The sequence below is a fragment of the Typopeltis vanoorti genome, chromosome 14 (assembly GCF_054136105.1).
Source record: "Typopeltis vanoorti isolate ZY-2024b chromosome 14, IOZ_Tvanoo_1.0, whole genome shotgun sequence".
Classification (NCBI taxonomy): Eukaryota; Metazoa; Arthropoda; class Arachnida; order Uropygi; family Thelyphonidae; genus Typopeltis; species Typopeltis vanoorti.
Genome location: NC_143562.1, coordinates 39,041,617 through 39,066,283, shown reverse-complemented (window position 1 = coordinate 39,066,283; position 24,667 = coordinate 39,041,617). Strand labels below are relative to the sequence as shown.

The following is a 24,667-nucleotide window of genomic DNA, read 5'->3' as shown; positions in this document are numbered from 1 at the left end:
GGTAGAAATTATAGACCACTCATCTTCTCAGGAATGGTGGTAAAAGTACAGGAAAAGTTGATCAAAAAGAGAATTGAAGAATGGGTGGATAAGAATATAATGGCTTTGTGAGGGGTTAATCATGTCTTAGTAATCAATTAACCTTTTTTATTTATAAAAAGGTGACAACTGAGTTGGATAAAGTTAAGGGCTACACAATAATACTCTGGATTTTGCCAAGGCATTTGACAGGATTTTTACCTACCACCTGGAACTCTATTGAAACTACAACAAATGAGGATGGATGTGAAACTGGTGATATGAATTAAAGTAGTATATGGAGAAGCAGAATCCAGGAGAAGGCAGGTGACTAGTGGTGTGCTGCAGGGCCTTTTGCTTGGACCACTGCTGACCACTGACTCTCATTTGTGCATAAATGATATAGGAAATAATTTCAAGGGAAATATTCAGTTTGCTGATGATGCAAAGTTGAATAGGGCAATAGTCAAGGTGATGTAGAGAACTTGCAAGATGATTTAAATAGGCTTGACAAAACATCTTCTCTCTTCCATCTATGTGGATGATGATAAGGCCGAATGAACTCTTTACACTTCTGTGTGTTCCGGGAGAGTCCAAACAATTCTGTCCAGTTTTGGTTTTCAGGTCCTCTTTTATTTTATCTATCCATCTTATTCTGGGCTGTCCTTTGGATCTTTTACCTTCCATCGTTGTATTCAGGGCTTTAGATGGTAGTCTTTCTGTTCTCATTCTGGTCATATGGCCAAACCATCGCAGTCTTCTTTCTTGGGTTTTGTCTATTATTGTTATTTCTTGTTTTAGTCGTTTCCTTATGTCTTCGTTTCTTAGTCGATCCAGCAGAGATACTTCAAGTAATCTTCTTAGCCAACCCATTTCAGTAACTAATAATTTTTTCTCTTCAGCCTTTTTTTTTTGAGATTCCCGCATTCACTTCCATAGAGGAGTATTGGGAGGACCATTGTTTCATAGATTCTTACTTTTGTTACTTGTTTGATGTCTCTTGACTTCCATATTTTATTAAGTCGTCCAAAAGTTTGGGATGCTTGACTGATTCGTCTGTTTATATCTTTTATAATTTCACCATTGTACTCAATAACTCCTCCAAGGTAGGTGAAGTTTTCTACCTGCTCTAGATTCTTTCTATCAATTTCAATTTTCAGATTGGTACTTCTTTTTCCTATTTGCATAATTTTTGTTTCGTCTATGTTTAATCCAGATTTTATACACTCCTCCTTTATTTTATCAGAAATTCGCTGTAGATTTTCTTCTGTGCTTGCAAGTAATGCAATCTCGTCTGCAAATTTTAAATTTGTCACATTTTTCCCATATATCTTGATTCCAGAGTCTTTATTGTTTAAGGCCTTATTGGTTGCTTCTTCCAGTGTAAGATTGAACAGGTCTGGTGACAGATTGCATCCCTGTCTTACTCCGTTCTCTGTGTGGAACCAGTTGGTTAAGGTGTCCTCCATTCGTACTGCACTTTCAGATTTCTCATACAGATTCTTTATTATTCTTATGGTTTTGTTGGGAATTCCAAATTCTTCCATAGTTCTCTTCTACGGATTAAATCAAATGCCTCACGAAAGTCTATGAAATTTATGTAGCAACTTTGGTTTTACTCTAGTGTCTTTTCTATTAGCTGTCTTAAGGTGAATAGTTGATCAATTGCGCTTTGCCCTGGTCTAAAACCGGCTTGTTCTTCTCCTAGTGCCAGTTCTATTTATGGCTTGATTTGTTTTTGGAGTACTTTTGTAAAAACTTTATTGGAATACTGAGGAGGCTAATGCCTCTGTAATTATTGCATTCTGTTTTATCTCCTTTTTTGTATATAGGAGCTATGACTGATTTGGTCCAATCAGTAGGCACTGCTTCGTTTTTGTAGATCCTTTAAAATAATGTTTTTAATGGTTCCAAAATTTGTTCCTTTCCTGCTTTTAAGAATTCTGCATGTATTTGATCAATGTCAGGTGTTTTCCTAGTTTTGAGTTTTTCTATGCTGTGTGCTATTATTTCTTTGGTAAAGATATTTGTTTCCTCTTCCATTTTAGTGGCTGGAATCGTAATATCCTGGGAGCTGTTTTTATTATATAAAGCTTTTGAAGTAGTCTTCCCATCTGGCCATTCTTTTTGTTTTTTCATTCTTTCAATTAGTTGTCCCTCTTTGTTTTTGATCATTATAATTTTTGTTGTCCGTGTCTTACTAATTTGGTCTATATTTGTTTATATAATCCATGAAGGTTATTTTCTTTTGATAGCTTTTCTGCCATTTTGCATTTTTCTTCTAACCAGTTATTCTTGTCTCTTTTAACTAGTTTTCTAATTTCTCTGGTTAATCTATTATATTCATTTCTGTTATAGTTCTGTTTTAGTTTTATGCTTTTCCTTTGATCACTTAACCTTTTTACTTCATTCGAGATCCAATCCTTTTTATTTCCTCTTTCTGTGTAACCTATTGTTTTTTCTGCCAAATTTAATATTATTTCCTTTAATTTGCACTAGTGTTCTTAGATGTTTATATTCGTTTTGGTAGTTCCTTCAGATTTTTATCTAGTTCTAGTTGATATTTTCTTAGAATATTGTTGTCTTGTAGTTTTTTTTACATTCAGTATCCTTTTGACTCTAAAAGTGCTTCAGATTTTAACTTTATTCTTAGGTTTGCTAATACTAGCTTATGGTCTGATGTCTGATCCACAATCTGCAGTTTAGGATACCTGATTTCCATCTTTGGTTTACAATAATATAATCTATCATATTCTTGGTTTGTCTGTCTGGGGATATCCATGTCCATTTTCTTTGGGGTTTTGGATGTTTAAAGAGAGTGTTGGTTATTGTTAGTCTATTATTTGATCAGAAGTTTAGCAGTCTTTTGGCACATTCATTGCTTTCTCCATACCCAAACTTTCCGATTACTCTTTGCCTACTTTTGCATTTAAGTTCCCCATTACAATTAGGAGATCTTGACTTGATGTCTGCTGTACTGCTTTTTGCAAATCTATATGGAACGCCTCAATGTCTTCTTCTGATGATGTTGAAGTTGGTGAGTATACTTGAATAATAGTTAGTGATCCGACTGATATTTTACATCTTGCTTTAATTATCCTAGGTGAGATAGGATTGTAGGACAATAGAGAGTTTTTAGCCTTTGGTTTTAATATAAGTGCTACTCCGTATTCTTGGTTTTGGTTGTCCTCCCTGCCTGAAGTTAAGATTTTGTACTGTCCATGGTGGAATTCTCCTTTCCAGTCTGCTCTTTGCTTTATGCGGACGATGTTATACTTCTAAATAAATCTGCTACAAATCTGCAAGATTCTCTGACTAAATTGAATAACTGTTGTAATAGATATGGTATGAAAGTCAGCAATAAAAAGACAAAGACAATGAAAATAGGCAGAATCATTGAAAATGTCAACTGTATTGTGAATGGAGAACCTGTGGAACAAGTAAAACATTTCAGCTACTTAGGCACGATTTTTAGTGAAGATAGTAAATTAAATATGGAAATAGACAACAGAATCAACAAAGCTGGTATGGTAGGAAGTCAATTGAATAAATTCATATGGAATAAGAGAGAAATTAGTCGGAACACTAAATTAGCTGTATACAAGACAGTGTTCAAACCAGTTTTAACTTATGGATCTGAGAGCTGGGTCAGAAGTAAAACACTTGACCAAAGACTAGAGACCGCAGATATGAGAGTCCTGAGAAAGATTAGAAGCGTGAACAGATGGCATCAATGGCAATATCATATTAAAAACGTGAATATTAGAAAAGAACTTGACATTGTCAGCATCCAGGAATGCATTAGCAGAGCTAATCTCAGGTGGTATGGTCACTTAAACAGAATGAGCGAGGAAAGATTAGCAAAACAAGTGTTCTCTGCCAGGTTGGCAGCAAAATGACCCAGAGGAAGACCAAGATATAGGTGGATTGATACGGTACAAAGTGCCTTAGACGATAGAAATATAAGATCTGGTAATGTTGGAGTCTTGACAAGTAACAGACTGATTTGGAGGAAAATTGTAGATAGGAAGTTAGTAATGATGTAAATTTTTCATGTAGTACTATCATATCCTGTACACCCCTTGAGAGTACATGGCAGGAATTTAATAATGATGATGAGTCCATCTGGTTTTGCAGAGTCCAATCACTTCCCATCAGTAGTTGTCTAATTAATGTAGTATTTGCAATGCTCCTTCCTGGTGAAGCGTTCTTACATTCCATGTTCCTATGCTTGTTATGTTTTTCCTGTCTGTTAGGTGATGTTTTGTTCCAATAGCATATTTTTCGCCTTCACTATGTTGGTTTCCTAATAGTGGGCGCAACCCTTGTTTGACCGGGCGACGGTCGAGCTGGCATGTATCTTTAGGTTGGTTAGAGTTCATTCGGTTTCACTCGTTAAGTTTTCGTCAAGTGTCAACCACTACTCCTTGACTTGAATTCAGCCACTTTTTTTTAGTAAATAGTGGAAACTACAGTTTGAGAGGAAAGAGTCACCCCCCTCGAGTCACTCTAATAGCACTGGTGGGGGGGGAGTAAGAAGTAAGAGTGAGAGTAGAGGGAAAGAAGAGTAGACCAGTCTCCAGATATGGTATACCAAGTATATATTGTATGAAGTAAGATCAGGTCTAGCTTGGGTATCTCGGGTTTGCCATGGGCAAAAAAAACATAATGGATGTCAATTAATGTGTGAAATTGTAAAGTTATGCATTTTGAGATACAAAGATTACAAGCTGTGTACCACATTGAGGGAACTGTACTCTAGGCAATTGATGAAGCAAGGGATCTGGATGTAGTAGTACACGGCTGTCGAACCTTTTAGCTTGCCTGGGCCACATTGATTGAAGAGGAATTGTCTTGGGCTGCATATAAAATGTATAATATAGTTAATTTATATAAGTAACAAAACTTCCTTTATTTTTTTAAATTTTTTATTATAACATTAAAAAAAGAGGGCAGTATAAGCACTAAACTAGTGAAATATTTGACCTTGTTTATGTGAAACGAATACATCAATGTCTGGTTTGATGGAAGTAGTTGCAATTCATTGTGAGCTCTCAAGATTTTTGTCAGAAACTCCTAACTTTACTCTTCGTATGCTTCATTCTTGACAATAATTGTTCACAAATGTACATATTACCAAAAAATGACATGAATAAAGTATGATTGTGAAGTGAAGGATTATTTTTCTCTGGGAAGATAGGTCTTATAAAAATTTAGCAAAGAGACATGGCTTTGAATTGAATATCTGACTGCAACTCTATACTTTCCATTTGAAAATTCGAAGGTAATGTATTTATGCCGATTGAAAATGGAGTTGCAAATATACAAAAACTTTTTTCTGAAATCTAAACCTATTCTCAAATTCCTGTATCAAAATGGAAAAAAGCAGCATATTTTTTGCTGTTCACAGGGTGTTTAACCAACATATTGAAATGCATAAAATTATTTATAACTTGAGCTTGTCATAATTTAAATTTCATTTCAAACGCTGTTATGGTTTGAAACATAGCACAGATAAGTTCATTTTCACCAAAATACTAAATCTGCAAGTCATTCTTTATCTTAAAGTTCTGGTACAAATTTTTCTTTTGATTATATAAATAATTTGATTTCATTTCTCAAATCATAAAATCTCTTAAGCATTTTACCCCGACTTAGCCACCTTACTTCAGAAAAGTGAATGATGTCCCCATAATCAGCATCCATACTCTTAAGGAACTCTTGGAATTGATGCTGATTCAATTTCTTGGACCTTATGAAATTCACAACTTTGACGATTTTCTTGATGATGAAAGTTTATTTTTCACTTGGTTAGACTATAATAAATTTAGTTTAATCCTTTATCCAAGTATGAGCAAACAAAGTTTGCACCTGAAAATATCTTCAGGACTGGGGTAAGATAGTACAACACCGGGCAACTCATAGCAAAGGTGGACCAAGCTAACATCACTCCTATCTCAGTATCTCCCATAATGCAAAACACATCTCCTTGCTGATATGTATAATGTTATGCATTATGGGAAGGGCCACCACTCAGACTACTTTCGACCTTTATTGAGATCTCTTCAGTGAGAGCCAGGCCCAGAAGTGGAGATACCAGGCAGAAGCAATGGCAAGGTTATCTCCACTTCTGGGCCTGGCTCCCACTGAAGAGACCTCAATAAAAGTCAAAACTAGTTTGGGTAGTGGCCCTTCCCTTAATGCATAACATTATACATATTCGCAAGGAGATGTGTTTTGCATTATGGGAGATACTGAGATAGGAGTGATGTTAGCTTGGTCCACCTTTGCTACGAGTTGTTCGGCGTTGTGTATTACCTTAACCCAGTCCTCAAGATATTTTCAGGCGTAAACTTTGTTTGCTCACACTTGGATAAAGGATTAAACTAAATTTATTAAAATTTTCTTGATGTGTACGATGCAGTGATATTTCATCAAATGTGAGTTGCTAGCAGTAATTTCTATTAACTTTATACGTGCTGCTTTTTTACCAGCAATCGCTGGGTGCCATCAGTAGCTATACCAGATATGTTGGCAAAGGTTAATGAAAATCGCTTCAATGTAATTTTTACTGCTTTATACAAATCAAGAGATTTAGTTGTATTTTAATGGTACCAAAGAAGCCAATTTCTTCAGTAACATTATATTTGTTATCAATACCTCTAATAAAAATGGCAAGTTGAGCCGTATCTGTAGCATCGGTACTTTCATCGCCAAAGCATAAAATTTGAAAATTGCAGCTTTACTCTCCAAATCTCTTTTGATAGATTCCCCTATTTCTTCAATTTGCCTAGCTGTAGTTTGATGAGACAAGCTGATTTTAGAAAAATCCATTTTTTTATCAGGATAAATTATATCTGTGACACTTTCCATACATTGTTTAATAACTCGCCATCAGTAAATGGTTTTGATTTTTTTGCCAGTCAGACTTGCTACCATATAACTAGCCTTTATAAATAGTCTGAGTGGGAACTTCCTTGAAAAAACTTTGTTGAGATGAAAGACTTTCTTTCAGTTTCTCTATTTTGTCTTTACAAAGCATTCCTTATATACATTGAATTTGGAAGCATGTCTTTGCATATAATGTCTTTTCAAATTATAATCTTTGAAAACTGACTTGATTTCCAAACAAATCAAGCATAGGGCCTTTTTATTTTTTTCAACAAAAAAAAGAACTCATTTGTCCATTTTTTATTGAATACTTCCTTTATCCACGATTTTTTTTTTTTTTTTTTGGTTCTACTTTCTTTTGAGATGACGTTTAATGCATGCTGGGGTTAAAAAAATTAATAATTAAATACTGCATGCACACAGATGCAAGACCCTTCAACACTTCTGCATGTCAGAAGAAGGAGAATCCATTCCGATAATAGGGTAATCAGTCCATCTTGTGAGATGGGTTGTTTATTATTACACGTTGGAAAATTAACTTTTCTTTTATGAACATCGTAGTTTTTGAAGTAACTATTTTACTTGTATAACAGTTGGAAAATTTTACGTGTGAAGCATGTGATTTCACGAGTTGGTGACCAATTCATAAATCCTTTATTTCTTTCTCCCCTTCCACATGAATTGACTATTCTTGGCAATCTGCCAGGCCCGGTTCTATGAACTGTGAGCATACAATAAACATTACTAATACTAATTTTATAGTATTAGTGATGTTGAATGTAATTATAATAATATCATGAGCAAAAAACTATAAGATAAATTTTTGTACTTCTATATCATAGCTGCTAAAAAATTATTTTATTAAATAACACAAGAAGCTCAAGTTTAATAATTTAAAAAAGAATATCTATATATCTCTTTAATGACAAAAATGCCCATCTTCATTGGAACATGCACATATAAGTAGGTTGAAATATTATTATTGGTAATCGCTGCATCTTATTAGCCAAGTCACTCAGGTGCATGTAATGTCTGATACACGCAGGTTTCGATTTGGCTGTGTGGTAGGCGCAGGAGGAGAAATTATCACCGCACTGTACCACTGTGGACTGTGCAATAGTCATAAAAAATATTGCTAAATATTGCATAATAATAAAAGTTTAAGATCTTATGGATTCACATTACTAACAGTCCAGGGCCGCAGGCAGGCTGTGGGTTGTACACCTCTATAGTAGTAGATAAAGAGCTGAAGTTTAGAGGCATATTGCAAAAATTGCTAGGTTAGCTCACAGGATTACTTGGTTATTGAAGAACACACCAACAAGCACAGATAAGTGGGTTATCATTCCTCTTTATAAGGCCTTGATACAACCACATCTGGATATCTGGGTTTCTTAGGGATGAGTAAGTTGTGGAGAGGATCCAGAGGCGAGTGACCAAAATGGTGAGTGGTCTGTGGAATGTTCCCCATGAGGATAGGTTGAGGATTTTTGGATTGTAAAAGTTGGTTAATAGGTGAAAAAGGATGATAAGATAGAAACATTTAAGTTACTTAAAGGATTGAGGCAGGGGAAATGTTTCTGCACTTGGTTAGTGCAGGCAGAACAACAGGTCATCCTTATAAATTGGATGAGAGTGTGGTTAGAAAGGGCATGAAGGCTAGATTTTTCACTTGGCGAGTTTGAATGAATGGAATGGGTTGCCTGAGTTCGTTGTGAGTGGGGGTTCAAGGAGAGGTACGATAAATATTGTGTTGATAGTTTGGATCTCCCAATATAAGTTTTAGGACCCCATGGAGGTGCCTGTGCAATAATAAAAAGAATACTTCCTTTTCATACAAAACAGATTTTTAATTGTTTCTGTTTAATTTCATCTTTGCAAATTGGATTAGAACCTGTGAAGCTTATGCCAAAATTAATTTACTAAAATTTATTGAAACATCACAACAGCACAAAATCAATTAGAACACATTCTGATTGATTCTGTCCCCTTCGAAATAGCTGCTTTAGAAAGCTGTACATTTAAATTAATGATGCTGCCATTGCTCAAAACATTTATAGAACTTTTTTCTTAATGTGCTTAGATGACCATTTATGCATCCTCACTTGTGTTACTTCCAGCTTTCTTTAAACTTTTTATACCTGCCAAATTCTGTTTCTATGATAATACTTGATCATGGTCAGATTTGGGACTTATAAAGCATTGGAAGTTGAGCAGAAAAGAAGTGCTGAATGAAAAAATACCAAACGAGTACACTAGTTTCCACAAATTAAGGAACAAAGAAAACTTGCAATAATTTGGGGGGGGGGAAGCATAGTCAGCCTCTTTAACATTTTAAGTATCTTGTTTATAAACTTCACACAAAATAAGATCACTCATCTTTTAACACTCCTTTTCACTGTGTTTTGTTCTTAATTGGCAAAAATGAAAACCTCTTTCAGTATAATACTCCTACTCACCATTTATAAGCCTCTCAGTAAAATTATTGAACTATTGAAGATGCATGCATGAATGGAATGGATAGTGAAGTAATTTTTTCTATAATAATTATTGTAATAGATGTGGGTAAAGAGAATTCCAGGCAGCCCAGATATTGTTATTCTAATCCTTTTAAACAAAATTAGTGATATAATTTTAAATTGGCTTCAGTTATATTTCATATATTAACAATTTATATATTTTTGGTTGTGTATGTAGGAAAATTTTTTTGGATCCCGGAATAGTCTACCAGTTGTGTATTTTGCACATTTCTTCAGTACCAAAATATGAGAAGAAAACTTGAACAACTAAAGAAAGTGTACAACAAGGAAGAAAGGCCATCACTGATTACCGGTGCCATGACATCAGTCCAAAAAAGCTGAAAGAATCAGCAGTGTGTTCCTAATATATCTTTTAATTTAAATGGGTTTATTGATTTTTCTGCTTACAAGTCCATATAGCATAATGGCTTTTTCATCCTAAACTAATTATATGCATATGTACATCGTCGAATGCAATGAAATGGATATTAAAATTTTGGTGTAAATTAAATCCAGAAAAATAAAACCGTTTCTGGTTTTGTGCCATTTGTTTGTGGAAAAAAGGAGAGAATGAAATTATCTCTAACTCCATGTGGTGCTAGTTAAGCTAGAATGTATAGAATTGTAAAGAAATTGTTTGTGTGAATAATCATGTAAACATTTTTTTCTTCTAAATTATGAAGATCTGTATGCTTAATATTTAGTCAGAAGAATGCAGATGTTAAAATTTAATGATTTTATATTATTTGTATAATGAAGAATATAGCACATTCCAGGTTTCTGTTATAGCTCCTGTTGTTGTTGCGCTTCTGTTATATTTATATGCGTATGGACTCCTGATGCACAAACAGTAGGTTGACTTGAACTGTTATGTTTTATGATATTAATATATCAGCGGTCAGTTTTGATGGTGTATATATGTATGTATGTGTGCATTTTGGGTCCTAATAAAGGGTCATATTGTTGCAGATGTGGTGCGTTCACTAATTCTAACAGAATTATATCTACCTTACTTCTCCTGCCCCTATTATTTGTTCTTGCAACTTATTGATGTATTAGCATCTTTAATTTGCTTATTAAAATTGGTTAATTTTCATTTGTTTTACAGTATTAAATATTTGTTCTTGCCAGCAATCTGATGTACTTTTTCTAAATTATACTTCTGCTATTCATAGTGAAGATATTAAGGCTGACTGGATTTAAACTTATGATTTACAAAATTGCAGTATTTTTCTCCTGTCATTTCTAAATGAGAAATATGTACACTTGGTTTGCAGACTTTTTTTGTTACATTTGCTAAAAACATGGATACCTGTTGATAACTTATTAATTTTTTTCTGTTGTTAATAACAGTATATGTGAATGAATTATAAAGAGTTATGAGCAAAAATCTTATCTTTTAAGAACAATTTATATCAATATTCAATACTGAGAAAACACAGATCAAGCTTATTGAAAAGAAATTTGCCTTCTTTCCATTTACTACTGTCAGTAGTTTTTTTTTTTAATTCAGAAAAGAAAGTAATTGTCAGCAGAGAAAAGTAATTGGAGTTAACAAACATTGTATATAGTGAATTCTTTGAATAATTTGAAGCAAGTATGACTGTGATAAAAAAGCAAAAAATTTCAAAAAACTTGCTTTCTAGTGATTTTTAAGACCGCAACCACTGTCATTTTTTTTTTCATGACTTGATTCATGATAATGCTGCCAACTTGATTTCAAGACATAGACTGTTTAAACTAAAATAACTGTAAATAAGCAAAATTCCATCAGATATTTTTCTGAGATAGTAAAACTGAATCTTGTGTACCAATGATCTAGGATATGTTTTCCAACACAGGTATAAATATACAAGGACAGTACTTATATGTATATTATAAGATATCCTATGTTCTTTACACTGTATAATCAAATTTTACTTTAATAAAGTTTTAGTTTCTGCTTAATGTGAACTATAGATAAATTACTACTGTAACATACTGCTATATTTTTATATTAACCGAACACATGAAAAGTCACAAAACGTATGGAAATAGTGCCATGTGTGGGGGTGGTGTAATAAAAGAGAGAATCTTTTAACAAGTTTTTGAAGAGCTAGAGATTGTACTCATTGGAAAAAACAGTACAGGGAATTCTAATTTCAAAGAATACAAGTAGATGAATGTGATGAAAAGTTGGTTTGATATGCTTGTGGTTGAACTGTGTATGAATGTTGACCAGTGGCTGTTAGCATTCTTACATGATTAGAGGAAAGCAGAGCAACACCCATGAAAGTACCTATTTTAAAAAAATAAAATAACTAATAGGCAACCCGTATACATGAGAATTTTTGGAAAGCTTTTGAGTGCACCAAGCCAAATGTGAAAACAGTATTCTAAGGCTGGCTGGTCAGATTTGGGACTTATAAAGCATTGGAAGTTGAGCAGAAAAGAAGTGCTGAATGAAAAAATACCAAACAAGTACACTAGTTTCCACAAATTAAGGAACAAAGAAAACTTGCAATAATTTGGGGGGGGGGGGGGGGGGAAGCATAGTCAGGTACACTATGTAAAAGCAATGCTGAGTAGTTATTGTATACAAATTACTGGTGCAATCAGCTGTATATGCAAATAAACTAGGGCATATAGGTGAGTGTTTTGGAGTGGTATTTTTATTTTGTGTCTGGAATGGGAACAAGACATCTCGTGATAACGAAATTCTTGGATATAGATGGCTGCAAGACATTATTTAACAGATGAATTCAGCTGATCATAAGACGAGGCTGGCCAAAGTCAGAAGGAGGTTGCCAATAGTTGCATGTGAGTTATGTGGATCACAGACTGTGAAACCAATTCCAACAATCACGAACAGCATCCTGGAAATGCAGTGAAGAAAAGCCATAGACTACAGCTGCAGCAGGTGACTGATGTCTCAGATTATTTGCTCACAGAAACAAGTTCCACCCTGAATCAGCTGATATAACTTCGTGTTAGCTACAGGAACATTGGTATCTGCATAGAAGGCTTCATGTGTCTGTATGCTAGGCAATCAGTAGTTTATCTGTCCCCCTGCCACAGGAGGTGAACATTTGAAATGAGACAGGCTCCATGTCAATTTGACACAAGAAGACCATTGTGGGTCAGTATTGTTTACAGATGAGTCTCAATTTGCTCTTCAAAGCGATACCAAGTGTACTCTGATCTGGAGAGAACCAGAGATACGTGATCATTTCTATATATCATCTGAAAGGGACACTTATGGTGGGGAGTAGAGTGTGATGGTTTGGGGAGCCATCTCATTGGATGGACACACAACCTGTATATGCTTATTAGCAAAACCATGAATGCTGCAACTTATCGAGACAAGGCCCTGGACCCCTATGTTTGTATGTGGGTGCAATAATATACTACAACACACACTAATGCTGTGCTCAAGCAAAGCTCGCAGACCAATATTTTCAACATATTGTGCATATGGACTGACCAGCCAGGTCTCCTATTATCTTATTAAGCATGTCTGGGATGCTCTAGGTTGATGTTTTCTGCTCTCACACTTCTCCCCCCCCACCACCACCCTCCCTAAAACATTGAGGGATTTAGAAGAGTTTTGCATGAGTAATGATTATTACCAACTGAGCCCTTGGACATATTATAAACAGTATGAAACATCATTGAGTGCTGTATTGCTTGTGAGGGATGACCACGTTCCTTATTGAAGCACTTTAGATATCTCATTTTGACCTTGTTTTAGCCATTGTTTTGATGTACCCATTTGTTACTGAATTAAACTATTTATATACAATTTTTGTGGGTATTATTTTTCACATCTCAGATCATACTGCTTTTCACTGAGTTGCCTAAAAAAAATCATCAGTTTTTGAGTTGTGATTTTTCTCTTTGTTCCTTAATTTATGGAAACCAGTATTTTGAAGATTGAGGAAGCTTCAGATTATATGTAACTTTTGGAAAATTTTTATTATGTGACACCTCCAAGGAGTCAAAAGACTTATTGAGAAAAGGCACCTACTCTATAACTCTGTCTCTACCACTTAATCCACCAACTACAGCAAACTGCATCATCTATACCAACGCCCTCTATTGCCCACCAACACCACTAGTATTTTTACAGACGATCACAAACATCTATGTCCACTGCAGGATTCGAACCTGCAACCTTTTGGTTGGAGAGCAGATATTGAAGTATGTGTGTATGCACGTGTGTGTATACATATATACACACACACACACACACACACACACACATCAGGGAAAACAAAGCTCTTAATTGGATTTTATAATATCTTGAATATTTCAAAAGTCAGTTGGAATATTTTTTTTATTTGAAATTTTATTTTCTTAGGAATACGTATAACTGTGCTGTTATTAAGCATATTCATTAAATACAATGTTGCAATTAGTCTTTAAATGACCAAACCCTCAATTAACTGGTCCTTAAATAAGTTATTGGACTTGTATATGTTATTATGTAACCATACATTCAGTTAACCATATCCTCAACTAACTGATCAAATCACTTTCCCAATGTGGATAATTGAGAGATCATATTATTCATCTGATCAATGTTTTAATATCTCTATTCTACATTTATTTATATTCTCTTCCTAACAGAGGAAACATTGCACTTAAACACATTTTAAACTCCTTCAAAAGAAAGCAGAAATTATTACTGCAGTAGAAAAAGGAACTAAGAGGGAATTACAAGAATATATATATATATAGTCGTTCCACTCTTCTCTCTACTTAAAAACAAATTGGATGTTGAAATACATGTTAAAGCTTATGGAATTTTGGATCAAATGGCAGAAACAAGACAGAACTCATGGTAGCTAATTACCTTTTGAGTCAGTGAGTGTGTTAAATTGGTTTTCACAGAGGGCAACATTCTATTCATTGGATTTCTGATAAAAGCCAAGGAAGACTGTTAACGTAGTTAAGGATGGGTGATTTTAAAACTGACTCAGGATGTAATGGAATTTTCTCTACGTTGAAGCTGACAGTTTAAGCTGTGAATACCTTAGTGAATAAAGAAGCAAGCATGAAGAAATCATTTTCATCTGCTATCATAACTGATGGGAATAAAACTAAAATGTTTCATTCCATTTCTCTATCAGTTCTGAACATGGTGGCTTCAGATCAAAAATAGTTTCAAGTTTGAGATGCATGAAAGAAAGTGAACAAGTGTGATATTGTGTAAAACTAATATCTACACACTTGTAATATTTTTTACTTATATTTATATAATTTTTTATGTAGGGGAGAGTGATTATTTTACTTGAATGAAATTAGATTTTTTCTATATAAGAAGAAATAAAAAAGGAAATAGACAATCACCAATTCTTTAAATTGTAAAATTTGCATATTTATTTTATTGATTTATTTCTTCATTGAATGAATTGCCTTGTTCATTTTGAGCTTATGTTACTATCTTTAGTGTTTTTTGAAATGATAATTTGAATCTTTAATTTAAAGCAGCTTATCCAGATTTTATTATAACTTAAACCTCACATATAAGAAATTAGACTTTTTACTGAGATAAGTACGTTTTCCCACTTTCTCAAATTAAATCCAAAAAATGGGAATCTTGGGAAAACGAGAGAAATGTTGAACAAAATTTTAAAGAGAAACCACAAAGATACATCTGTATATTTTGCAATATAAATATATGCTGCCTGCAGTTAGTTATTTCTTCATACAGTAAATATATTGGTTTACACGTATATCTCTGCCAATTCCATGTACCTATGGAATAGAATACTAGGAATAACATATGGATGAATCTCAAAAAAAAAAAAAGGAACGGCATAATATGCAATTAACAAAGATTCCAAAAAGTAGCACTTTTTTTCAGTCTGTTAATTTTTCTATTCCATAATAATGGAGATAAATATGAAAAAGGCAGATCTTCTGGATTGTCTGAAATAAGCCAAGAATCTGAAAGATATCTTATATTAAGTATCTGGAGACTGGAACAATCTTGCATTGCTGAACATGTCATCTCATAGTACTAAACAGCTTTCTGCAACTGCAATAAGAATAAAATCCTACATAAGAGCATTCATAGGGAAGAATTTATGGAGACAAAACACGTGTATTAGAATAATTACTTTACTCAAACTTTAGAAAGTAGCATTCGATGTTTTGACCTCTGTATTGAGGTCATTATCAGGAAAAATACATATAAGATACAAGCTACATGACACTGCACTGTACAAGATTTGAATCTAAATGCTTGTTAATTATTTAACCTAGCCTGACCTCTTGTGGTCAGGCTAGGTTAAAATAAAACAAAATAAAATTTAAAAAATATAAACAGTATTACATTAAACATTTCTAAAGTCCTCTTGTATTGAAGTCTTCTGTTTGGGCTTTGTTCTTGTTGCTATACAGATTGCAGATGGGTCCTCCATGTTCTTGGAATGATTAATGCATCATTTTTGTTCAGGTTTGGCAATGTTGACAGTGTAATGTTTTAGCATTTCACAAGCTGCTTTGAATTTTCTTTCAAACCAGGTTTTGGTGTGGTGTAGGGACTTGGTGCCTTTCCAGTCAATTCTGTGGCATGCTTGGAGTGCATGGTCTGATAGGCGTATGTTGTCATAGTAGTAGTATTTAATGTATCTATAATCTATGTGAGGTAGATTATAGATGCATTGAATTTTGTAAACTCCTGGGTGGGCCAGGTATGGAAGAAGATTTTTGTAAGGAAGAAGATTGTGTGAATGATGTGACTGAATTTATGCAATTTATGAAAGCATAAAATGTGAAGGCCATTTTGACTACTGATGGATGGAAATGTCGAGGGACAAATTGTTGTCTGAGAGAGAAAGAGAGCGATGTAGCACCACCTGGAGTACCAATCAGATGGAAAGACCTAATGACCAAAGTAATAAGAAAATTATGGAAACAAAAGGCTCAAGATCAGAAATACTAGAAACTGTGGCTTTTTTTTTTTTCTTAGATTCCTGGAGAAATGCACAAAATTAAATGACTATTCCAAGTGGGCTGTATGCTGTTGTCCCTCACAGATGATCTAAAATAACTGCCATGTTAAAACAAGTCTTCTTACCGTCTCATCATAATCCCGATACATCATCTGTCCAATCTAGCAATACTATGTATATATATATATCAGGGGCAAATATTCTGGGTGTGCAGTGCTCATCCATGAAATATCAGTATCATTGATATTATATTTTTGCATTTATTCATGTTAAAGACTCCCCCCCCAATTGTTTGAAGATTTCACGATTCCTAAAATTGAACACAATATACTAATACTTCATTGTCCTCTTCATGAGCAGTGGCAGCTTGTGCATAGGCACTGCTGAACTATAGCACCCCCAATTTTTCTTGATATATAAATATATTTATTAATTTATTTATATTTATATGTGCTTGTAATATTTAATTTTATCATCAACAACCCTACACAATTCTCTTATTTTGTATAAATAATAAAAATCTATCCTGTAGCACCTAGGAGGGTGAAGGACGCTAGCAGCACTGTTTACCGCTGTGTCATTGCCATGCGCACAAGCATATGCACGTGATAGTGAGATGCGACCTATTAGCATAATGCGGCACTGTCCATCACGCAGTTCCCCTGTTGTTTATAAGCAGTTTGGCCAGTAGTAGAGTGTTCGTAAAGCTTATCGTGTTTACTCCGTCTCTTTAAATATTTGGACATTACAATTAAATCCTTTAATTGTAATGTCCAAAAATTGTAAATCCATTCCTTTAATTACAATTAAAGGAATGGATTTTATTTTTAAGTAATTTTGAATTATTCTAAACTATAATTTTATTGATAATAAACAATATTTTTTCATGAAACAAAACAAGAAGAATATAGTTTATTTTTAAGTAATTTTGAATTATATCAAACTATAACTTTATCGATAATAAATAATATTTTTTCATGTTTAATTTTTTTTAATTTTTACCATAATTTTGATATTTTTTCAGCCAAACACGTATACAAATATACATACAGTGTGCCCTCTTCATAAAGCTTTAGTGCTTTATGAAGAGGGCACTTTTCAGCATGTAAACATTGCACGTGTTAATAGTCCGGGTGTGCTTTCGCAATGCATACATCTTTGAGCCCTTCGAAAAGATGTAAAGAGGGCGCAGTGGGTGAAATTCTTAGCGTTTTAGTATTTTTAAACCGCTGAGAAGGCGAGGCTGGGTGAGCTAACATTTTGAGCTCACCCAGCACCTAGTGGCTGCGATTGGTTATTGTGTCAACCAATCCAATTGAATGTTGTCACATGTCGTGAGTTGAGAGTTTCTGTATCTGATGGTTGTTATACATGTTTTCTGGAACTGAAAATTTGAAAATGGATGTTAGGATAAAAATGCTAATTGTTTTTTCTTTTGCTTGTGCAGTATAACATCTGTTAAGGTTGCAAAGTTTTTTTTAACGGTATAGAGACATTTTTATTCTAGTCTTCGGAAACAACAGACAGTAAAAATATCCATTTCTGAATAAAAATGAATATTCTGTGTATAGGACGTTGTTGATCTACAACAAAATACCGGCATATGTGAGATTGATAAGACAAAAGAACCGCTGATACTAAAAAAAAAAAATAAAAAAAAACGAATGTAGGATTCCCGAAAGTCCGATAATGATCGGATGTTATGTATACTGAGTCTCAGTAAACAAAATAAAATTCTTCGAAAATGGAGCGAAATATACACAAACCAGAGAAATACACATAACATATGCAACAAATTTTACGAGATGATTTGCTGCTCCATCAAACCATATTTATTCCTGCAATACTCTCTCTCTCTCTTCATAAGTTTTTTTTTTAATTATGCCATCATAAATTCACTTATTCATGTTTAGAATTTATAGGATCGCGCCCAGCAACTTATAGGACACATATATCATAAATGATAATTATTAATAATTCGTTTACAATTAATGAAAGTGTTTCTACTCACACTTATTCTTTTCTATTCTTACATGTCTTATAAATGATGGTTCACATATTTTCATCTTTGAGTATTTCAAATATACAAACCAAACATAGCATTCACCTTCATTGTTGTTTTCTAATAAATCCTACAACAAAGATTGTTCCCCGCACTCTACGCAAAAATATTCAAAGTTATCCTGCAATTAATTGCATTGGACCAATTAAGATGAGCGCTGATGCGCTATGCCCTCTCAAAACTTTCATACATCGATAAAAATGCAATCACACGGTCATGGGCGTCCGCAGAGGGGGGGGGGGGGGCAATTTCCCCCGCGTTCCAGTAAAAAATTCCACAAATTATAAACGTAAAAGTGATTGAGATATGTGAGAATGAGATAATCTTACACCCTCGACCCTGGGACGCTTTGTCTGTCTTAAAATATTATTATGGGTTGGCCTGTTTCGGCCCATGGCAGGGTAGCCATAGAACACGTGTTTTATTGCAGCAATAAAACTTGTTTCTGTTTTTGGTTCATCTTTTTCTGATTTATGAAAAAAATGTTCATTACTATTGTGAGCAGAGACCAGTTCATTGCCCTCTGTGTCTAGTGAGTCACTGAGTGAAGTGTGAATTGTGAATTGTAAACAAATTTAAACAGAAAAATACATTTTTAAAAGGCAAGTGTATGTAATTTAATATTATTTTACTTGTTAGTTTTATGATTTTTTGCTTTAAAATTGAAATAATTTAATTTAGGATTTTGGGATTAATTAATTAGTTGATTTTTAATAAAATATGCCAGTCATTTTTTTTTTTATATATGAAATTGTGCTAAAAACTGTATTAATTCCGAATACTTTTTCCCCAGGAATTAAAGATCATTAAAATCGATGTAAAATGAAAATAATGTATTTATAGTTTACATCGACAAATAATTACATCAAAAAATGCTAAAAGACGTTTATTGATGTAATTATTTAATTAAATCAAGAATTATAAAAATTTATTAATGTAATTATTTGTCTCCAAGCTTTGTCCCTCCCCCGGAAAATTTTCTGCAGACGCAAGCCCATGCATATGGTCAAATTGAAGTGAAATTGTAGTGCAGGTTGCATAACCCACACGACAGCACACCCAGCCAAAATGGGCACACGACAACACGCAGGACATATATGGTGCAGAGGATGAAGCTTGACGCTTTTCATATTCCATGTTGTCTGTTTCAGGAACAGTGATGGGAGAGATTTGTGAGCTATTTTAGCTTGCCCTGAGTGGGCAGAAGTGGTTATTCGTCTTTGAGTGTTAGGATGGCTTTCGGTCTTTTATGTTTCCAGTGGTCATTACCGTCATAGTTTCTGGCTTGCTGTATTAGTTGGTTTGGATGCGTAGATGTCTTCATAAAGAATCTTTCTGTTAGGGAGCATAGTAGTGGAGAGATGTAGGGGATATTTATGTCCCGGTGGATCTGGGCATTCCTGATGAACCAAGGGGCATCCAGTATCATTTGCAGGCACTTGTTCTGTAGTCTTTGTAGCTTGAGGATGTTTGTCTTGGAGGTATGGCTCCAGGCTGGGGAGGCGTATATGACTGTGGGACAGATCACTGTCTTGTACAGTAGTATTTTATTTGTTGAGCTTAGTTTGCTGTGTCTGTTGATCAAGGGGTATAGCTGGGCGATAACTTTTGAAGCTTTGGTGCATGTGCTCTTGATATGGCTGTTGAAGCATAATCGCTTATCGAGAATTATTATGAGGTATTTTGCTTTTGTTTTTCGGGGTATTTTAGATTTGAACAGGGTGATGTCCCTTTTGGGGGATGCTCGTCTTCTTGTGAAGAGTATCGTTTTGCTTTTCTGGGGGTTTAATTATAGTCGCCAGTCTTTAAACCATTTTTATAGATTCAGGATGGTGTTTTGTAGTTTTTTTTGGTAACGAGATGTGGTTGGCAAGATTTGGATAGAATAGGCGTGTCATCTGCATAAAGGGCAATGGTAGATGTGAGAGGATTTTGAGGGGTTTGCCATATAGATGTTGAACAGGATCGGGGCTAGTAGTGATCCTTGAGGAACTCCAGCAAGGATTTTCCGTTGGGTTGAGACTGTTTTATTGATTTTGACTTGCATGCTCCTGTTGGAGAGGTATGATTTGATCAGGTGTATCATGTTTAGTGGAAGGTTAGCGATGATAAGTTTGTAGGGAGGCCTTGGTGCCAGATCTTATTGAAAGCCTTTGAGATGTCTAGGAAGATGGCTCCAGTGTGTTGATTCCAATTAAACCCTGTGGTGATGTATTCTACCAGTCTGTGGATCTGTTGGGTGGTGCTGTGATTTTGATGGAAGCCAAATTGTTCTTGTGAAATGATATTTAGTTGGTTGACATAATCTTGGAGTCTGATGAGGATGATTTTCTCAGCTATTTTCCCTTAGTTGGATAGCAGACTGATGGGATGGTAATTTTCAGGTAGGTGTGGGTCTTTGCCTGATTTGTGAATTGGGATGATGTCAGCTATTTTCCATGACTGGGGGAAGTGCTGCCATTTGAGGATGGAGTTTATGATGTTTGCCAGATGTGCTATGGCTTTGCGTGGTAGTGCCTTGATGACTTGGTTAGTGATGCCGTCAGGACCTGCGACTTTTTTGATCTTGAGATGGTTGATGATGCCGATTATTTCGTAGGATACCGTATATATAGTCCGCGCGGTTAGTCTAGTGGCTGTACGCTTCGCAACCGTATGCTTCGGGAAATATTCCCATCGATGACGTGAGAAGCTTAAAGATCTTCCTTAGCCATAGCCAAGTTAGTCGGTCTTGGCCGTCAGGACAGCAGGGTTTTTCCACCAGTTTATCTGGAGTTTTTTTATCTCGCAAGAAGGCAAAACGACCCCGTGAATATATATATATATATATATATATATATATTATACAACTATTCAGTATAATTGATAAGTAAAATATATTGAGGTGTCACGTCTAGGTATTTTTCCGAACATTTATATTAGCAGGATTATTTCATGAGTTGGCGATTGGACCTAGTTTATAATACTTTCAGTAACTTCCTTCGATCGGATCTGTCTTAAATAACTATGAAGAATCAACTTACAGTTGCCTTTTTACACACACACACACACAAAGATTTTTCCTTTTGTGCAAAGAAAAAGCTTGAAAGGATGACCGGCTCTGGTTATTTTAAAATATAATCTTTATTTGTTCTTGTTTATTTTCTGAATATGTTTTTCGACTTTTTCCTCATATTGAAATATAATTATAAATCGTTTGTGAATGTATTTCTTATAATCGCATTTCGAATAACTTCTGGCGCCTCGCCCAAAAAAAAAAAAAAAAAAAAAAAAAAAAAAAAAAAAAAAAATTCATTTTCGAATGCTCAAAAAATATATGTAAAGTAAAACATTTAGATACTGCAAAATAACACATTCGGAATGTAAATAATATAAAATAATATATATATATATATATATATATATATATATATATATGTGTATATATATATATATTAAAAATATGTTTAAAATTTGTGTTCTGTCATGTATCTCAACTTCAAATATTAATACCCGAAAACAGGTTACTTTTTTTTATGTGACTTGTAACCATGAGCAGTTTATATAAAAATTCAATATTTCTTAAAAAATAATTTAATATATAAAAATTCCTTTATTTATTTATTATTATTATTATTATTATTATTACATCTCGAGACATGGCGTATGAAGACTCACGACTGAAGGCCCTACTAATAATTTTTTTACACAATGCCTATCATCAAGGCCATTGCCAGATTAGATCGCGCCCTGAGGCAAACAATTAAATATCGCCCCTGATGGATTATAAGCCAAAAATATAAGAAAATCTCCAATTGCTATTTTGCTTTTATTACAACAGAAACATTAATGCAAAACAATTACATAATAATATTAATTAAAGGTTTGCTCTACGGGGATATCGCACAATAAAACTGCTTATAAACTCTTCTAAATTTAAATTATAAGCTATGTCCGCCTCTGCCGTATAGTTGCTAGACCAAGCAATCTTTCTTGGATCATTGCTGTTCGCAAATAATTTTTAATCAGTTTAAACTTGGAAAAACTTCTTTTTGCACTTGCTATGCTAACAGGAATTCTTAACAATATCCTTAGGGCAGTGGTTACGTTGGGATAAATTTCTACAAGATTTTGGTTATATATATATATATATAAATATAAATATGATATATAAATATGATAAAATTTGGTGAGGACTAATTTTCTCTTGTATTATTTTTGAGAGAATTTTTAATTCTTTAAATAAATCTATTGTATCTACATCAGATGTTGTAAAATATCTTGTTGCCTTAATACGGTGCCTACCGCAATATGGCTGAACAAGCGCACTTAATTAGGTGGCGCCGTTAGGCAGGCTACCTCTCTGCTACACCCTGTCGACGGCGCTGCCTATCATAATTCTAAACTCATTCACCAACTTATTAATCTGAGTGAAGGAGACTATATTACAACGTTATATTTTGCAATAATGTACCAACAGTAATCGCTACTATTGACCTGAAATAATATTTATTTTAATATTATTATTATTAATATAATCACTTATACGTGTGTTTAAAAGAATTTTTAAATTTTATTTCCGATAGGAGTACTAAACAAGCTGGGTGTCTTAACTAACCCCTGAGCACGTATGTATTTGTAAATATCTCGATCCTTTTTTAAATTTCCTGAACTGGTTACCTAAATTGCTAATTCCTGTTAGTTTATGCATATTAAAAAAAAAAAAATCATTCGTTTTTCATTTTGCTTTCTTTACTGGAACAACTTGAAAAGAAAAATCTACTTTTCGAAATTGCAACTTATATGTTTCATCAAGCCAAAAAAAAAAACTCACCATCTAAATAACTTTATTGAATTCATATATGAATTTATGAAATGCGTTAATGAGAAACTATCCATATATAGGTGGCGCTAGTATATGTTTTCACTGCCTTGCTCTCTGCGGAACTTGCTGTAGCCATGGTCGCATTCGATTCGACACACCCTAGCGGCAGAATAAAGTACGTACGCTGAAACGAATACAGGCCGATGTTTGTGTAGGAAGCTTGCGAACTGTTCTGCTCTTGTTTTCTGCCCTTGCTTGCTGTTACGAAAGAAGAAAAAAAAAATAAGTTCCGATTCATTTGTTCTCTTTATTCTTATGCTATCAGCGCATAAGTGCACCTGCTTTTTTTAGCAGCACTCTACCTTTTTAAATCCGATATTTTCAGGGGACCAAGTGTGCTACTTTCTAGCCTACAATATCAAGAACCCCAAAGGTTGGCTTTACGGTAAGGCAATATTTTCCTATGACCTGTAGCGTAAAATTTGTACATAATGGTATCGGTTTTTCATTATCCCGACCTTTATCAGCGAAGTCGATATGCGATACTGGAAAAGGATACTCTTTCAGACCTTAGCGGGACAAGTAATATGAGTCAGAGGTTTCATTATTTATCTGAATTATATATGCCCTTTACGTTACCTAAATTACATCCAGCATCGTTTTAAGTTGGGGTCGCTAACCTATACACTGCAAACTTATTCGCGAACTTTCGCATAATTTATGTGAGGATTACTTAAAAGTACCGAAACTTTTATTTAACTCAAAGTTATCAGAAAACGAAAACCCATTTTAATCCCTTAATAAAAAATAATAATAAATAAATAAAAAAAGGTCGATAACTATGATTGGCTCTGGGTTTAAGGGTGTTCAAAATCATGTTTAATAATGTTTTTTTTTTTGGCTTTTAAAACTAAATTTTGAATTAAAATGCTTAAGAGCATGTAAAATTTTTTATTAATAAATATTTTAGGAAAATATAACAAAATATCGTCATTTATTCATTAAGTATGTTTAAACCAATAGTTTTATTCGCAAAGAACTAGATGACTCACCAGACGACAGGTGGTGCATAGTAACTCTATAGTGTTGATCAATGGTCATTTGTGCTGCAAAAGGTCGTAATTTACAAAAATGGTCACGAGATATTGTACTTGTTTATGTGTTTGCTTCCCTAATTAATTTTCCCTCAATAATTTTTGATTAGTCGACTAGTGCGATGGTTACTTAGTCTTAGATTGCAATGTTCCGTTTTTCCCTGTTTCCTTATTTTTGTCGTGTTTTATACAGTGGCAGTTTAACATTTGTACAATCTGACTAGAAATACATTGGGGGGGGGACACAAATATAGCAGTTAAATATATTATTATTATTATTATTATTACGTGGAAACCTCCATGATATAATATGGTAAAAGCATGCTTATAGCCGTAAT

At 34.0% G+C, this 24,667-nt stretch overlaps 2 protein-coding genes and 1 long non-coding RNA gene across 7 annotated transcripts in view; 2 read left to right on the top strand and 1 right to left on the bottom strand.

Moving 5' to 3' along the window:
- Window positions 1-11,375, top strand: part of LOC150099381 (phosphatidylinositol-binding clathrin assembly protein LAP-like) — a 289,787-nt gene extending 278,412 nt beyond the window's left edge. For all 3 annotated transcript variants that reach the window (XM_090404459.1, XM_090404460.1, XM_090404458.1), the window contains one exon: window positions 9,607-11,375. The gene's annotated coding sequence lies outside the window, so the exon portion shown is untranslated. The remainder of the gene's footprint in view (window positions 1-9,606) is intronic.
- LOC150099380 (uncharacterized) overlaps window positions 1-24,667 on the bottom strand; it is a 75,586-nt gene that overhangs the window by 8,295 nt on the left and 42,624 nt on the right. The window contains exon 3 of one of the 3 annotated variants that reach the window (XR_016549413.1): window positions 4,757-4,877. This is a non-coding gene — a long non-coding RNA (uncharacterized LOC150099380). Of the gene's footprint in view, window positions 1-4,756; window positions 4,878-15,188; window positions 15,451-23,377; window positions 23,494-24,667 lie in introns of those variants that run through there. The other 2 variants (XR_016549414.1, XR_016549412.1) reach the window with 2 other exon arrangements.
- LOC150099379 (uncharacterized) overlaps window positions 23,488-24,667 on the top strand; it is a 148,891-nt gene continuing 147,711 nt past the window's right edge. The window contains exon 1 of the mRNA XM_090404456.1: window positions 23,488-23,680. The gene's annotated coding sequence lies outside the window, so the exon portion shown is untranslated. The remainder of the gene's footprint in view (window positions 23,681-24,667) is intronic.